This window comes from Triturus cristatus, chromosome 6 (genome assembly GCF_964204655.1).
Source record: "Triturus cristatus chromosome 6, aTriCri1.1, whole genome shotgun sequence".
NCBI classification, from domain to species: domain Eukaryota; kingdom Metazoa; phylum Chordata; class Amphibia; order Caudata; family Salamandridae; genus Triturus; species Triturus cristatus.
Window position 1 is genome coordinate 1,834,081,757 of NC_140589.1, and position 15,163 is coordinate 1,834,096,919.

The following is a 15,163-nucleotide window of genomic DNA, read 5'->3' on the forward strand; positions in this document are numbered from 1 at the left end:
ACCTCACTAAACCATCCAATCGGTAGTAGCGATGGGTGGTGTGTACAAAGGGCAGGGACTTAATCAATGCAAGCTTATGACCCGCACTTACTGGGAATTCCTCGTTGATGGGAAATAATTGCAATCCCCAATCCCTATCACGAACGGGGTTCAGTGGGTTAACTGCACCTGTCGGCGAAGGGTAGACACACGCTGATCCGTTCAGTGTAGCGCGCGTGCAGCCCGGACATCTAAGGGCATCACAGACCTGTTATTGCTCGATCTCGTGTGGCTGAACGCCACTTGTCCCTTGGACGCTGAGCGCTGGGGGTCACGTAACTAGTTAGCATGGAGGAGTCTCGTTCGTTATCAGAATTAACCAGACAAATCGCTCCACCAATTAAGAACGGCCATGCACCACGACCCACAGAATCGAGAAAGAGCTATCAATCTGTCAATCCTTACCTTGTCCGGGCCGGGTGAGGTTTCCTGTGTTGAGTCAAATTAAGCCGCAGGCTCCACTCCGGTAGTGCCCTTCTGTCAATTCCTTTAAGTTTCAGCTTTGCAACCATACTGCCCCTGGAACCCAAAGACTTTGGTTTCCCAGAAGCTGCTCGGTGGGTCATGAGAATAACGCCACCGGATCGCTAGTCGGCATCATTTATGGTCGGAACTACAACGGTATCTGATCGTCTTCAAACATCCGACTTTCGTACTTGATTAATGAAAACATTCTTGGCAAATGCTTTCGCTTTGGTTCATCTTGCACCGGTCCAAGAATTTCACCTTTAGCGGCACAATACGAATGCCCCCGGCCGTCCCTCTTAATCATGGCCCCAGTTCCGAAACCCAACAAAATAGAACTGGAGTCCTATTCCATTATTCCTAGCTGAAGCATTCAGGTGACCGGCCTGCTTCGAACACTCTAATTTTTTCAAAGTAAACGCTTTGGACCCCCAGGACACTCAGTCAAGAGCATCAATGGGGCGCCGAGAGGCAGGGGCTGGGCAGGCGGTAGCTCGCCTCGCGGCGGACCACCAGCTCGAACCCAAGATCCAACTATGAGCTTTTTAACTGCAGCAACTTTAATATAAGCTACTGGAGCTGGAATTACCGCAGCTGCTGGCACCAGACGTGCCCTCCAATGGATCCTCGTTAAAGGATTTAAAGTGTGCTCATTCCAATTACAGGGCCTCGAAAGAGTCCTGTATTGTTATTTTTTTTCACTACCTCCCCGAGTCGGGAGTGGGTAATTAGCGCGCCTGCTGCCTTCCGGGAGGTCAGCGTTCGTCGGCATGTATTAGCTCTAGAATTACCACAGTTATCCAAGTAACAGATGGAGCAATCAAAGGAACCATAACTGATTTAATGAGCCATTCCCAGCTACACTGTACCGGCCGTGTGTACTTACACGTGCATGGCTTAATCTTGAGACAAGCATATGCTACTGACAGGATCAACCAGGTAGCCGCACCTGCTGACGGGGTGGGTACGGAGGGCCGCGTGCCCATCTCCCCGACCGGACAACCTTCGCGCACCCTTCCCTCTCGGGAGTCTGCTGGGGGAAGGAGCCCACCCTCCTGGGCGGGAGGGCTCGCTGGAGGGGTGGAGAGGTGTGTTCACATGGGCACCGGCAGGCCCAGCCGTCTCCCCTGGAAGGGAGAGGCGGGCCGAGGCGCAGCCTGAGCGAAGCGCAGGGGTGCCGGAGCCTGGCGGCGGCAGCACCCCTCGGAACGGTCGTTCCGAGCTGCTGTGGAAATTTGCTGGGCAGAGAGGGGTGACAGCATGGCGCACGGCGCCTATGAACCTGATGGTCAGCAGCATCCGAGGGTCTGGCTCCACCCGACCCCTTCCGCTCGGGTCAAACCACTGGGGGACACGAGCTGCCAGGTCCGCTCGGCTTTAGCTCTGCTGGGTAGGGTGAAGGGCCACCTGCCAGGCAGCAGGCCCTCAAATCGGACGGTCCATGCGGGGAGGAAGCTCCTTGCTTGAAACAACAGCCGAGGCTGGCCAAGCAGTCCATCCCTAAATGGGCCGAGAGTGCCCAATCGATCAGAGTACAGCCAAGGCATCCCCTGGCAGGCCGCCCTGCGTGGGGGTGGTGGCCGGCTTCAAATCCCTGCCTGCTCCTGGGGTGAACAGGCTCAAAGGAAAGCACCATCAGGAAGGGGCTGAGAGGCAGGTACGTACCCAGGCTCCTGGGGACCCCGGCAGGCGGGCCCGGGTGCTGCCTTCCCCTGTCTCACAATCGCCGGACCTCACGGAGGTCTGACTGAGCAAACTCAGAGAAAATGGACCTTTGGGAAGGAGCTGAGAGGCAGGTGCATACCTGGGCTCCTGGGGGCCCCGGCGGGTGGGCCCGGGTGCTGTCTTCCCCTGTCTCAGAATCGCCGGACCTCACGGAGGTCTGATTGAGCAAACTCAGAGAAAAAGGACCATCGGGAAGGAGCTGAGAGGCAGGTGCATACCTGGGCTCCTGGGGGCCCCGGCGGGTGGGCCCGGGTGCTGTCTTCCCCTGTCTCAGAATCGCCGGACCTCACGGAGGTCTGATTGAGCAAACTCAGAGAAAAAGGACCATCGGGAAGGGGCTTAGAGGCAGGTGCGTACCCGGGCCCCTGGGGGCCCCGGCGGGCGGGCCCGGGTGCTGCTTTCCCCTGACTCAGAATCGCCAGACCTCACGGAGGTCTGACTGAGCAAAATCGGAGAAAAAGGACCATCAGGAAGGGGCTGAGAGGCAGGTGCGTACCCGGGCCTCTGGGGGCTCTAACGGGCAGGCCCAGGTTTTGCCCTCCCCTGTTTCGGAATTGCCAGACCTCACGTAGGTCTGACTGACCCTCTCCCTAGTAATCCGAAGGAAAATTACCCCCCTTTCTTGTAATCCGTGCACACTAGGTGACAGAGGGGACCCAAGGCGTGAATGCACACAACCTCCTGGAGCCCTCGCTAGTATCAGGGAGGCAAATGAGCCCTCATCTGGACTTCCAGGCAAGCCCGGCCATATGGTCACCCCATTGGAAAGCATTGCATGCGACCAGATGGCCGAGGGGATCGGTGCGACCAGATGGCCGAGGGGATAGGTGCGACCAGATGGCCGAGGGGAAAGGTGCGACCAGATGGCCGGGCTCGACAGGGAAGCCATCTGGTCGCTCTGTGCCCCATCGAAAGAGTGAGTGGGAGCCGGGGCATGGGGAACCGGAGGCCCAGGGCCCCAGCTGGGCCCCAGGCATGGAGGCTGTGAGGGGGACCCGACGGGTCCTCTGACCCGTGGCCCACAGACACCTTGACAAGCAGGGGAGGCCTGCACGGGACCGACGGACCCCTGTTCTTGTCCCTTGGTGGAGCAGCAGGCCGGGGGACAGGACCCAAGGCCGGAGCACCCGACCCGGGGCCCAGAGGTGCCGGGGAAGCCTCCCCAGGCCCGCCGGACATCATCCCGGGCACCGTGCCACGCAGCAGGACCGAGGACAGAGCCCGGGGTGGGGAGGCCGCCTTCCCCAGGGCAGAGCTCCTGAACCCAGCCAAGCAAGTGGAGGCTCCCCAGGCACAACTAAACCCCGTCCTGGGCCTTTGGCAGTGCGGAAGGCTGGGGACAGGGCCCAGGGCCGGAGCACCCGACACGGGGCTCCCAGTCCAGAGGCGCAGGGGAAGCCTCCCCGGGCCCGCCGGACCCCGTCCCAGGCACCCTGCCACGCGGCAGGACCGAGGACGGAGCCCGGGGTGGGGAGGCAGCCCTCCCCAGGGCCCTCAGGGGCCCCGGTTGGAGCTCCTGAACCCAGCCATGTCAGGGGAGGCTCCCTTGGCACAACGTAACACCGTCCTGGGCCTTTGGCAGTGCAGCAGGCTTGGGGACGGGGTCCAGGGCCGGAGCACCTGACAAGGGGTCTGAAGGGGCCTCTGGACCCAGCCGGGGCTCCCAGGCCCAGAGGCGCAGGAGAAGCCTCCCCGGGCCCACCAGACCTGGGCTCTCTGCCATGCAGCAGGATTGATGACAGAGCCCAGGATGGGGAGGCCGCCCTCCCCGGGGGCCTCAGGGGCCCCGGCCAGAGCTCCTGAACCCAGCCAAGCAAGGGAAGGCTCTCCAGGCACAACGGAACCCCGACCTGGGCCTTTGGCAGTGCGGCAGGCTAGGGGATGGTGCCAAGGGCTGGAGCACCCGACCTGGGGCCCAACGGGGCCCCTGGACCCAGCCAGGGCTCCCAGGCCCAGAGGCACAGGAGAAGCCTCCCCGGGCCCGCCAGACCCCGTCCCGGGCACCTTGCCACGTGGCAGGACCGAGGATGGAGCCCAGGGTGGGGAGGCTGCCCTCCCCGGTGCCCTAGGGTGCACCGGCCGGAGCTCCTGAACCCAGCCAAGCCAGGGGAGGCTCCCCGGGCACAACGGAACTCCGTCCTGGGCCTTGGCAGTGTGGCCGGCTGGGGGATGTTGCCCGACCCGGGGCCCAACGGACCCCTAGATCCAGCCGTGGCTCCCAGGCTCAGAGATGCAGTGGAAGCCTCCCCGGGCCTGCCGAACACCATCCCGGGCACCCTGCCACACAGCAGGACCGAGGACAGAGCCCGGGGTGGGGAGACCACCCTCCCCGGGTCCTCAGGGGCCCCGGTTGGAGCTCCTGAACCCAGACAAGCCAGGGGAGGCTCCCCGGGCACAACGGAACCCTGTCCTGGGCCTTTGGCAGTGTGGCAGCCTGGCGGGATGGGGCCCTGGGCTGGAGCACCCGACCCGGGGCCCGGTGGGCCCCTGGACCCAACTGGGGCTCCCAGGCCCAGAGGCACAGGGGAAACCTCCCCGGACACGCCGGGCCCCGTCCCGGGCACCCTGCCACGCGGCAGGACCGAGGACGGAGCCCAGTGTGTGGAGGCCGCCCTCCCCCGGGGCCCTCAGGAGGCCCTGTTGGAGCTCTTGAACCCAGCCAAGCAAGGGTAGACTCCCCGGGCACAACAGAACCCCGTCCTGGCCCTTTGGCAGTGCGGCAGGCTGTGGGATGGGGCCCAAGGCTGGAGCACCCGACCCGGGGCCCAGCGGGCCCCTGGACCCAACCGGGGCTCCCAGGCCCAGAGGCACAGGGGAAACCTCCCCGGGCCCGCCGGACCCTGGACCCCGTCCTGGGCACCCTGCCACGCGGCAGGACCGAGGACGGAGCCCAGTGAGTAGAGGCCGCCCTCCCCCGGGGCCCTCAGGGGCCCCGGCTAGAGCTCCTGAACCCAGCCAAGCAAGGGGAGGCTCCCCTGGCACAACGGAACCCCGTTCCGGGCCTTTGGCTGTGCGGCAGGCTGGGGAGGGGCCCAGGGCCGGAGCACCCGACCCGGGGCTCGACGGAGCCCCTGGACTCAGCCGGGGCTCCCAGGCCCAGAGGCGCAGGGGAAGCCTCCGCCGGCCCAGCGGACACCAGCCAAGGACGGAGCCTGGGGTGGGAAGGACGCACTCCCCGGGGCCCCTGAGAGCTGCTGAACCCAGCCTCCCCTGGTCTGCGGGACCTTGTTCGGGCATACTGCCACGCAGCAGGACCGAGGATGGACCCTGGGGTGGGGAGGCCACCCTCCCCAGGGCCCCTGGACCCAGCCCAGCAGGGGGAGGCCCCCCGGGCCCACCGGACCCCATCCAGGGCAGCCTGCCACGCGGTAGGCCCAGGGACGGACCCAGGGCTGGGGCGGCATCCTGGCCCATCCAGCTGCCGGCTAAGGACCGCTAGGCCGAGAGGGGTCCCAGAGTACCCCATCCCTAGTATCCGGAGGAAGGCTACCCCCCTTTCTGGTAACCTATGCACACTGCAAGACTGAGGGGACCCTAGGCACAGACACGCCCGACCTCCTGGAGCCCCGACTTGCATCGGGGAGATGAATGAGTCCTCATCGGGACTTCCAGGGTGGCCCGGCCATCTGATCGCCCCATTGGAAAGCATTGCGTGTGACCAGATGGCCGAGGGGAAAGGTGCGACCAGATGGCCAGGACCCAAAGGACGCCCATCTTCCCGCCCCGATCAGAGCCTTCATGGTAGGGCTTCCGCCTGCCCACGCAGGGCTTGGGGGCTCCGCGTCCCGGGGGGTACGGGGACCCCGGATGGGCCTCAGGCACGGGGAGGACCACTGGAGCTCTCGGGCCCGGACTCCCAGGGTAGGACTGCCCGGGACCCATGGAGCCCATACCAGGCACTTTGCCATGCCGTGGGCCAGAGGAGGGAGCCCCCGGATGGAGGGGAGGTGTCGTCCGGGCCCAGCCCATCTGGTCCCCGGCTGAGAAACGCCAACCCAGGAGGGGTGTCCCAGCGTACCCTGCCCCTAGTAATCCGGAGGAAGGCTAACCCTCTTTCTGGGAACCCGTGCGCACTGAGAGACTCAGGGGAACCTAGGCCCGGATGTGCCCGACCTCCTGGAGCCCTGGCTGGGATCGGGGAGGCGAATGAGCCCCCATCAGGACTTCCAGGGCAGCCCGGCCATCTGGTCGCCCCATTGGAAAGCATTGCGTGCAACCAGATGGTCAAGGGGATTGGTGCGACCAGATGGCCGGGACCCAAAGAACTCCCATCTGCCTGAGCCGAGCCATAGCGGTACGGCTCCCGCCTGCCCTTGCAGGTCTCCGGGGCTCTGCACCAGGGACCCTTGTCCCGGGCAGATGGACACTTGGCAGGCCACAGGGGCTCCCAAACCCCAGGCCCTGACCAAAACCCAGGCCCTGGGGCCGGTCCCTGCTTCTCAACCCAGCCAGGCCGGGGAGATTGGGGATCCTGGCCGGGCACGAGGGACCCCTGTCCCGGGCACACGGACCCTTAGGACGTGCGCTCATTTTCAACACATTTTACCCAAAATTCTGCGTAGTGGCGCTACGCCAATTCCGCCCAGCCCTACTGCTGATGAACCTTCCTTTTGAGGATTCAAAGTTATTTGGTTTGCAACTGAAAGGAATGGCTATGATTAGGCCTGGGCAGAATTTTGATTAGGCCGTAGTAATCATATTAATTTCGGTAATTCTGCATTACTCTGAATTGCGTGTAATTAATGGTAATTTACAGAAATTTACAGAAAAAAAACTACAGCAAGAATGCATTTAGCGTGTTTGAGTGGCTGCTTGTGCCCACTATTCGTGTTCTGCTGCATTTAGAGCTCTTTTTTAGTGCAAACTGCATCCTTAGGTTCAGTTAGGATGCAAGGGTACAATTTGAGCTAAGAAAATAGATCTAAATGCCGGTAGTAAATTGGGGGAAAATCCTACCATGAGACCACATTTAGCAAGTCTCAGCGGCTGCTCGCGCTCCCTCTACCCCGAGACCACATTTAGCGAGAGTGAGCGGCTGCTCGCGCTCCCTCTACCCCGAGACCACATTTGGCGAGAGTGAGCGGCTGCTCACGCTCCCTCTACCCCAAGACCACATTTAGCGAGAGTGAGCGGCTGCTCGCGCTCCCTCTACCCCGAGACCACATTTAGCGAGAGTGAGCGGCTGCTCACGCTCCCTCTAACCCAAGACCACATTTAGCAAGTCTCAGCAGCTGCTCGCGCTCCCTAGTTGTGTTCAGTTGCACTTAGTGCTATTTCTTGGCACACAATGCATACCTAGTCCATTTTGGATGCAAGGGAGCATTTTTGCACTAAGAAATAGAGCTTAATGCAGAATACTCTTCTTGTGTAATTCAAGCATAATCTGGTGAATTCTTGGGTAATTCTGCATGATTATGCTGCACTGAATTACGCCTTCCCCTATTGAGTTCTTTGGAAAATAGGAAGCTTACAGCTTCTGCATTGCTTTGCCAAAGGTCATTATTTAGCTCCGATAGAGTATTCAGACCAGTAGGTGCAAAATCAACAATTCAGCTTTTTGCGGGGGTGGTTATAGCGGGCGTGGACACTTACTGACAAGTCCCAGAGCCAGCCCATCTCAGCTTCAACTCCACCAGCAAGACTATGCCAGAATGCATCATGGGGGGAGGGAGGGGGGGTTGGTTAGCGGGGAGATGTTCCCACAGAACTTGAGGGGACCTCCTGTAAAGTACATGGAGGGCCTCACAACCCGGACTCAGTCAGGAGCTCCCATGCACAGTGCTAGATGGGGTGCCTTGGAGCTCAGCACCCCCCGCCCCCCGCACCCACCACTGAGGCTGTGGGAGCTAATGTTACACTGTGTCGCATCAGGTTCTTCATGGAAGCATGGAGTTCTTCACTATTGGCTGCCTGGGCCTTGGAAAATGTAAGGTCAGCCTATCAGATCCAGTTTTAAGACACTGTGATGGAAACCTTTTCTCAGACTCCTCTGTCTTGATGTGTAATACCCCAGCGAGCACCTCTAAGGGTGACGCAGGATTTATTGGTGAAGCAGCCATTAATCCTCTTCCAGATTTTGAAAGGTTTCAAGGTTTTGACTCAATTCTTTTTCTGGTGTAAAAATGTATCCAAGGATTACTTACCACGGTGCCCTCTAGCGGAAGGGCAATCTCTTCGCCAGTTTTCAAGGGTGCATTTGTAGGATTGCCACTTGGTCATTCCTGTTATGGTCGACTGTTGGGTGGTGGCCTATGTACAGACTTTGGCACTACAGGATTGTTTTTATACAGAAGGATGTAATATAGTTTGTTTTCTATTTTGTCTTAATTCAGGGGTGCTGCAGTACTTTGGTGTAGTCTTAACCGTGTGCACGATCAAAAGGACAACTGAATCCGTTGGCATGTTTGTGCTTGAGCGTTGCCTCATTGTGTAAGGAATGGGATGAGGAAGACGGAGTAGGGGGTAACAAGCCTGTTACTTACCTGGATCTCTGTGCTTTTAGTGAATGACTCTTGACCTCTCTTCCCCTTCACTGCTGCAAACCTCACGTCCCCTTCTATGTTGCATCTCTGGATCTCTGGGCCATAAGTGAATGACTGACTCCAAACCTCACGTCCCCTTCTATGTTGCATCTCTGGATCTCTGTGCCATAAGTGAATGACTGACTCCAAACCTCACGTCCCCTTCTGTGTTGCACCTCTGGATCTCTGTGCTATAAGTGAATGACTCCAGACTGCACCTTCCTTTCTGTGCTGCACCTCTGGATCTCTGTGCTTTTATTGAATGATGCCTAACCTCAGCGCGGTTTCTGTGCTGCACCTCAGGACTTCTGTGCCATAAGTGAATGACTGACTTTAAACCCCATGCCCCCTTCTATGTTGCATCTCTGTATCTCTGGGCCATAAGTGAATGACTGACGCCAAACCTCACGCCCCCTTCTGTGTTGCACCTCTGGATCTCTGTGCTATAAGTGAATGACTCCAGACCTGCCCTTCCTTTCTGTGCTGAACCTCCGGATCTCTGTGATTTTAGTGAATGACGTCTAACCTCAGCTCGGCTTCTGTGCTGCACCTCAGGATTTCTGTGCCATAAGTGAATGACTGACTTTAAACCTCACGTCCCCTTCTATGTTGCATCTCTGGATCTCTGTGCTATAAGTGAATGACTGACTCCAAACCTGACATCCCCTTCTGTGCTGCACCTCTGGATCTCTGTGCTTTTAGTGAATGACGCCTAACCTCAGCTCGGCTTCTGTGCTGCACCTCAGGACTTCTGCGCCATAAGTGAATGACTGACGCCAAACCTCACGTCCCCTTCTGTGTTGCACCTCTGGATCTCTGGGCCATAAGTGAATGACTAACTCCAAACCTCCCGTCCCCTTCTGTGTTGCACCTCTGGATCTCTGTGCGATAAGTGAATGACTCCAGACCTCACCTTCCTTTCTGTGCTGTACTTCTGGATCTCTGTGCTTTTAGTGAATGACGCCTGACCTCAGCTCGGCTTCTGTGCTGCACCTCAGGACTTCTGTGCCATAAGTGAATGACTGACTTTAAACCTCACGTCCCCTTCTGTGTTGCACCTCTGGATCTCTGTGCTATAAGTAAATGACTGACTTTAAACCTCACGTCCCCTTCTATGTTGCATCTCTGTATCTCTGGGCCATAAGTGAATGACTGACTCCAAACCTGACGTCCCCTTCTGTGCTGCACCTCTGGATCTCTGTGCTTTTAGTGAATGACGCCTGACCTCAGCTCGGCTTCTGTGCTGCACCTCAGGACTTCTGTGCCGTAAGTGAATGACTGACTTTAAACCCCATGCCCCCTTCTATGTTGTATCTCTGTATCTCTGGGCCATAAGTGAATGACTGACGCCAAACCTCACGTCCCCTTCTGTGTTGCACCTCTGGATCTCTGGGCCATAAGTGAATGACTAACTCCAAACCTCCCGTCCCCTTCTTTGTTGCACCTCTGGATCTCTGTGCGATAAGTGAATGACTCCAGACCTCACCTTCCTTTCTATGCTGCACCTCTGGATCTCTGTGCTTTTAGTGAATGACACCTAACCTCAGCTTGGCTTCTGTGCTGCACCTCAGGACTTCTGTGCCATAAGTGAATGACTGACTTTAAACCCCACGTCCCCTTCTATGTTGCATCTCTGTATCTCTGGGCCATAAGTGAATGACTGACTCCAAACCTGACGTCCCCTTCTGTGCTGCACCTCTGGATCTCTGTGCTTTTAGTGAATGACGCGTGTGGGAGCCGGCCTCGCGGCGTGGTCCTGTTTCCCCGCGCTAAGCCGCACGAGGTCCCATGCACATCGCGACTCCTCCATCTTGGATTGCACGTCACTCCCCGTGACCATCTGTATGACCCTGCTCTACCCGGCCTCGGTCCCAGCGAGGCCCGACATCGAGACGCCAACCCCTGGCCCGGGGGATACCACGTGAGCCCTTACCACTCGCGGCGGAGGGCAGTATCGATGGGACCCCCAACCGTCTCTCCACACCTGGGTGTGACCGCCCCACAGCTCTCTGGGGCCTGGCGCCTCTCCTGCTGGGCGTCTGGCCGCTCCCTACCCGGCCTCTCCGCCCACCTCCGGGCGCAAGGGTCCGGACATCAAAGGGCTCCCGTCCTATATCTGGGGCGACCCGACAACAGGGCAGTAGTTGTATCCTGGAGTCAAGAGCCCTGCTGATCGGATCGCGGCTGACCCTACGGAAGAAGACTCACCCGGAACCACCACTTGAGCCCTGCTGACGACGTCACGGCTCCACCGTGCTTAAAGACCTCCACGAACCTTTGGGGCCCTGCTGACGCTGTCGCGGCCCGACCTTGTTGAACCTTACCACCTGAGCCCAGCTGACCTCGTCGCGGCTCGACCGAAGCGGACCTACCACCAGAGCCCTGCTGACCGTGTCGCGGCTCGACCTAAGCGGAACTACCATCCGAGCCCTGCAGACGCCGTCACGGCTCTCCACGTCCGAGCCGCCCTGAGACCAGCATCCAAGGTCTGGCACAGAGCCCTCCCGTACCTGGTTGGTACTAAGACTGTCCCACTACCCTATCCTCTTAACGAACATTGAGACTCTGATAGGATCCCTCGATCCCTCTGTAAATATTGCCCGTATTACAGCCGATAAAGAATCTAATCTTGCAACTGCTATTGAGTCCTGTGTGGTGGTGTTACTGGGCCTAGTACGATCATAGGAGAAGGAACTCCCCGAGGGGGCTTCTCAGCGGCGCTCGGCTATACCTTTGCGGTAGGAAGGTGCCCGGAATAGTCTCCCCGACTACCCGGTGGCCCTCCCTCCAACATTTGGTGGCCAGCGACGGGATCCGAGCCAGACGCAATCGTACAAGCAAGTAACGCAACCACTGCCGGACCAGACGGGAAAAGAAAACCATGGATGGCCAAGAAGCAACCGTGGCCGCAACCTTCCAGGTGGAGAAACTGGAGGAATACACCCACAAAGAACTCAAACAGTTCTGCAAGGACAAAGGGATCCTAACCACAGGATTGGGCACCAAGGAAGAGATGCAGAGAGCCCTGAAAGCCTGGGCAGAACTCGAGACCCCTCCACCCCGAGCCGAAGGGACCTCGGCCCGGGACGGAAACCTGACGACCACGACCCCGACAAACGGGGAGCGAACCGTCCCGGACACCAGCCTTTCCCACGAAGAGATACGAGAACGGGAAAGGGCACGGACACACGAAATGGACCTTGCCCGACTCCGGCTGGACGGTGAGCTCCTACTGGCGGAGAAAAAGATAGCCCTGGAGCAACTACGGCTGCAAGAAGAAATCGAGGAGAAGAAAAGGCATCGGGAACTAGAGGAGAGACGGCTAACCCTCGAGCACGAGAGGAGCCTTAAAGAACTTGAACTAAAAGCTAAAACTGGGGAGACCAGCAACCCCAGGGCCCGGGACGCTCTGCCCCTGACCGAGCCAAAGGTTCACATCCCCAAGGATGTCGTCAAGGAGTACTATAAAAATGACGACATCCAGCAATGGTTCCGAGCGTACGAGGTAGCCATGACCTCCCATCGGATACCCCGGAAGGATTGGGGCGCCGGCCTATGGGGGAGGTTCCTCAGCGAGGGGCGGGATACCCTGCTGCAACTCCCCGACGCCGTGATGACCTCGTACGACCACATGAAGGAAGCCCTACTCACACGCTACGGACTATCGGCCGAGATGTACCGGCAACGCTTCCGGGACTGCAAGAAGATCCCCGGTACCACATGGGTCGAATACGTGGACTTCTTCAGCCGAGCGTTGGAAGGATGGATAAAAGGGAGCAAGGTCACCTCATATAATGAACTGTTCGACCTCATTATCTGGGAGCACCTCGCCAACAACTGCTTTGTGGAACTAAGGCAACACCTCCTGGACAGTAAGCTGACCGAGCCCCGGAAGCTCACCGCCGAAGCGGACCGATGGGTCAACACCCGGGTCCCCCGGAACCCTGTGGGGGACTACACCCGGAGTACCACGGGACCTCCCCGCCAGCGAGGCGGAGGAGGGGGGTCCCACCGCAGCCGAGAATTCCCAGCCGGGCCGCCCAGAAGTCCGCCACGAGGGCAAGCAACCAACCCCGCTTCCCCGACCTAGGGCCGAAGAGGGACCCCTATCGCCCGGTCTGGACCACGCCCGACAGTGACCTGCTTCGGATGTCAGCTGACCGGCCATTATGCAAGCGATCCGGCTTGCCCCGTTAACCGACGGAACGGGACACGGGGCCACCTCCGCGACACATAGCCGCCGCAGCCCTGGGGGAGAGAGAGGACGAGGAGGAAAACCACGACAACGGATCCCCCGAGTGGGAACCAGCCGCCATGTCGCTTGTATGCCTAGGCTCCCGAGAAATGGTGCCCCGAGCCACCATCCCAAGCAACACCCAGAAGTACCAACAGTGGGTCACCATCAACGGGCGACGGGCCGAGGCACTCCGGGACACTGGGGCCAGTGTGACCGCTGTCCGCTGCCATCTGGTGACCCCCGAACAGATCCTGCCACATGTCCTCTGCCCTGTTCGGACCGCAGACAACACCGAGAGCATGTGCCGGATGGCCCGAATCCCCTTCGAGTGGGGAGGAGTGTCCGGCACCCTAAAAGTAACTGTCCGCGACGACGCCCCGGTGGACTGCCTCCTGGGGAACGACCTAGAGAGCTCCCCCTGGGCCCAGGTGGAGCGCCGAGAGCATCTGGGGATGCTAGGACTACCTGAGTGGGCCTGCGCCACCACTCGGTCCATGACCACCCAGCCAGCCGCGGCCCCGGCCCCCGACAAGCCGGCGGGCCCCGAACAATCCACCTCCTCCGGCCCGGAGGAACCTGATGAGGAGGCCGGGCCGTCCGAACTTTCTTCCAACGAGGCCGCTTCCCTCAGCGAGATCCCCGAGCTGGCCCAGTGGCGCCACGACGGGGGCCCCACCCGCGAACAATTCCAGCAAGAGCAGAAGGGCTGCCCGTCCCTCGAGGGGGCCCGACAGCAGGCGGCCGCGCAGGCTGCGGGGGACCCCACGGGAACCCACTGGGTCTATTGGGACAATGACTTATTGTATAGTGAGCAGAAAGTCGCCAAACTAGGGGCCGGCCGGGTGCTGGTGGTCCCCCTCCGATTTCGAGAGTTCCTCTTGAATCTGGCACATGACGTGCCCCTCGCCGGACATCTAGGGCAGGACAAGACTTACAGCCGCCTCGTGACCCATTTCTATTGGCCCCGAATGAGACGAGACGTGGACCAGCACTGCCTGTCCTGCCCGACCTGCCAAGCTAGCGGGAAGACTGGGGGACGAGTGAAAGCCCCCCTACAACCATTTCTAGCCGTCCACACCCCGTTCGAACGAGTGGGGATCGACATCGTGGGGCCCCTCGACCCCCGAACCGCCCTGGGCCACCGCTTCATCCTGGTACTGGTCGACCACGCCACCCGATACCCAGAAGCTGTCCCCCTCCGAACTGTGACAGCTCCAGTGGTGGGCCGGGCCCTGATGGGCATCTTCTCCAGGGTGGGGTTCCCCCGAGAAGTAGTGAGCGACAGGGAGACGAACTTTATCTCGAAGTACATGAGATCCCTCTGGCAACAATGTGGGGTCACCTATAAATTCACTACCCCTTACCACCCCCAGGGGAACGGACTGGTCGAGCGGTTCAACCGAACCCTGAAGGGGATGATCAAGGGCCTGGAAGAGCCCCTCCGGAGGAGATGGGATGTCCTGTTGCCCTGCCTCCTGTTCGCCTACCGGGAGGTACCACAGAAGTCCCTGGGCTTCAGCCCCTTCGAACTGTTGTATGGGCACCCCGTCCGAGGGCCCCTCAGCCTGGTCAAGGAGGGTTGGGAGGCGAACGTCCAAAGTGCCCCGCCCGACGTCTACAGGTACCTCCTGACCCTGCGGAACCAGACTCGGAAGTTCCGGGCCCTGGCAGAAGCCAACCTTGAAGCCAGCCAAGAAGACATGAAACGCTGGTATGACGAGAATGTCTCCGCCGTCGAGTTTGAGCCGGGCCAGCAGGTCTGGGTCATGTCACCCGTGGACCCCTGCACCCTGCAGGACAAGTGGACCGGGCCCTTCAAGGTAGTTGAGAGGAAGAGCCCCGTCACGTACCTGGTCGACATGGAGTCTCCGAGGAACCCCCTCCGGGTCCTGCACGCCAACCGGCTCAAGCCCCACTTTGCCCGAACTGAACTAAGCTTACTGCTGGCTACTGACGATGGGGGTGAAAGTGACTCCGAGCCCCTTCCAGACCTCCTGGGGTCCTCGAGCCAAGACGGCTCCTTGGAGGGCGTCCGCCTCTCCGCCACCCTGACACCAGAACAGCGCCATGACTGCCAAAAGCTGCTGCAACCCTTCGCTGCCCTCTTCTCTCTCATGCCCGGGGTGACCCCCTGGTGCGTCCACGACGTGGACACGGGGTATAGCCCCCCTGTACG

At 59.9% G+C, this 15,163-nt stretch overlaps 1 pseudogene; it reads right to left on the reverse strand.

Moving 5' to 3' along the window:
- The window catches only part of LOC146822133 (18S ribosomal RNA), a 1,576-nt pseudogene extending 130 nt beyond the window's left edge, over positions 1-1,446 (reverse strand).
- Between the last annotated feature and the right edge of the window lie 13,717 nt (positions 1,447-15,163).